The sequence below is a fragment of the Penaeus monodon genome, chromosome 10 (assembly GCF_015228065.2).
Source record: "Penaeus monodon isolate SGIC_2016 chromosome 10, NSTDA_Pmon_1, whole genome shotgun sequence".
Lineage (NCBI taxonomy): Eukaryota > Metazoa > Arthropoda > Malacostraca > Decapoda > Penaeidae > Penaeus > Penaeus monodon.
The window spans coordinates 25892220-25895408 of record NC_051395.1 but is presented as its reverse complement, the minus strand read 5'-3'; positions in this window follow the sequence as shown (position 1 = coordinate 25895408).

The following is a 3189-nucleotide window of genomic DNA, read 5'->3' as shown; positions in this document are numbered from 1 at the left end:
GACACAGAAATTGAAAAAATGCACATTTCAAACACATGTATCTTTTCTTTATATTTGCATATGGGACAACAGTCCTTCATGTGTTTCTCAACAATATGAAAAAAGTAATCTGGTATAACTATTTAGTTTTTTTTCTGTTTCCTTTTACAAGTAAAATGGGTGTACATCACCATACAATATAGTTACAATTTACACATAAACTCTATATAGAACTATAAGAAATTTATTGATCTTGATAGAAAACTCTCAAAGTGGTGGTGGTAATCATGAAATAAGATCAAGAACAAAGAGGAGTTTCTTAAATAGATCTAAAACTGCCCATTCTGTGGAAGATGTTCTGGTCATATGTTAGTAGAAAAGCCTGAAGCATAGGAAAAGGGACCATAATAAAGCCTACAGCAAATGTCTATAGTACTATTCAGCCCATCAAAACAGAACCTATGAAATCTCTATAAGGAGGCATAAATACTTGCAGTTTATATGACACAGTCCTTGGAAGAACCAAAACTACAAGACTGAGCCTTTATTCCACAGGGCTGTGTTAACTTTACAAAGTGCTCTCTCTAATCGGTGCAATGTGAAAGATTGGGACTGATTCTATAGTAATGGATTGACTCTACAGGATTCAATTCTGTAGTACAGTACTAAAGTCTTAGGACTCTTCAAGGCTCTCATAACTAACAGAAGTTAAAACTCCTTATCTATGGTATCTATGAGATGTGTTCTAAATGTAAAAAAAAATGGATTGACTCCCAGGAACTAGTGTTGTTTCAGTAAACAATGTTATCTCAGTCATATCCTACCTGTCTCAGAAGATTCAAATGAGTATTGGAAAACCTTTAGAACATGAGGGCCTTTAAGAAGAGCAACAGAACAGACAAGAATCCACAATATGTAACCAACAAAATTGATACTCTCCTAGAGTTGATCTAGGCAACATACATTATCAGTTACCAAATACCCTGACGCTGCTAATTATACAGCATTATCTTCTAACATTCTACATGCAGTATTGTCTCAAATGTGTTGCTCTATTAGAGTTTCTAAACTAAGTGCATACATATAAGTCATTTTATGTGAAAATCAGATAGTTTGCCACCAGAATATGTGCAAGAGATGGTATATATGCACCAGTATAAATTAAAGTGTCTGTGTTTGCATAAGGCTGCACATGAAGGATAACCTGCTAAGAAAAGTGCTGTTTTTCATGTCTATCATGCATGAAGAGAAGGAGGAAGAGAAAGAGAAAGAGTTAGAGTTAGATTTAGACTTAGTTAGAATTGGAGTGAAAGTGAGAGTGACAGTAGAGTAAGAGTAAGAGTAAGAGTAAGAGTAAGAGTGAAAGTGAGAGTGAGAGTAACAGTAACAGTAACAGTAACAGTAATAGTGAGAGTGAGAATGAGAATGAGAATGTAAGAGTGTAAGGGTATAAGGGTTTAAGGGTATGAGGGTGTAAGAGTGTTAACAGTGTAAGAGAGTGAGTGAGTGAGTATATATGTGTATGTGTATGTGTGTGTGTGTGTGTGTGTGTGTGTGTGTGTGTGTGTGTGTGTGTGTGTGTGTGTGTGTGTGTGTGTGTGTGTGTGTAGTGTGAGTGAGTGAGTGAGTGAGTGAGTGAGTGAGTGAGTGAGTGAGTGAGTGGAGTGAGAGTGAGAGTGAGAGTGAGAGTGAGAGTGAGTGTGAGTGTGAGTGTGAGTGTGAGTGTGAGTGTGAGGGTGAGTGTGAGTGTGAGTGTGAGTGTGTAAGTGAGTGTTGTCCCATAGTGAGAGTGAGAGTGAGTGAGAGAATGAGTAGGAGTGAGAGTGTAAGTGTGAGCTTACGTGTAGGCTGTATTATACATATATAGGTACATATACATACTCATATACATACACATACACTTCATCAACAGTTATATCAGCATTAAACCTTTGAATTACAAAGGACCTGTAAATATTTTCAACAATTCAAAAGAGCTTTTTTTCAATTTCAAAAATATTTTCCATCAAGTACTTTAAATATCTATATAAAGAACTGTTGCCTTGAAAAAACATGACAAATATAACAATACATTTATGTGTAAAGTTAACATGAAATCCATCAGTTTTTATCTACACTTTCCATTATCCACAACACATCAGTTACCAAATATCCTTTAATCATAATCACAAAATGCAACATTTCCACAACTTGCCTGTTTACCACATCTTTATCACAACATCAATATAGCACCACCAAAGGAAGAGGGAATACAAGGTTCCACACAGACAGAGAAAGGGACATTCATTGTTCCATTTACCTCTTTGGAAGATCTTCATGAGCATGTGATTATTCTGAGGTGATTCATTACAAAAATGTCTTGCGTAAGTGTAAAAGCATTTTTTTTCCTCAGTGATTCCTGTTTCAATACTCTATCTCATTAAAAAATGCCCTGGCCTTTTATATTTCAGTATCATTTCTCAAATCAGAAGTCACATTACCTGTTTCAACAGCATTTGCATTTTGCAAAATGATTGCAATCTAAAATTTGTACTGAACTCTTCCTCATTCCCATGCATCCTTCAGGAATACTTCCTTTTGTAAATGAAAATTCTTTTGTCTCCTGCAAAGGAATATTTCACTTACAGACTTCCTTCCTCGAAGGTCTGTATTGTCCTACCTTCTGCCTTCTATTCCAAACCTTTGCATCTTCAGTAAACACCCAAATCAAATCTACATGTATTTTTTTATCATTCTCTTCATTCAAAAGACCTGATTTACATGAACAAACCAAATCTACACCAGCTTCAAAAAGTTACCAAGGAAAATTAATTCCTTAAATCTATCCTAACCCAATCCCTATGCATAACACATATCCATACATCTGGAAATATATATCTCATCATTCCTAGCACATTAATTCCATGATATACATAGTATACCAAATAGGTGTCTGACATTGCAGACTACAAATCATTAGTATATACTGGTTCTAATATAATATATAGCATCAAACCTTCTTTTCCTTATGAAAAATCACATCAGACTTTGACTAGGTCAGAATATATCATATCACACAATACTCTCCTCCAGAAAGGGTTGTACAGTACCATAATCATAATCTCCTTTTCAAAAATTATACTTTCGCCTTTCCTCTGTAACATATTACATACAAATAATAAATAATTAAGCTACAACCATCAAAACTCTAAAATTATGTATTAACAATGC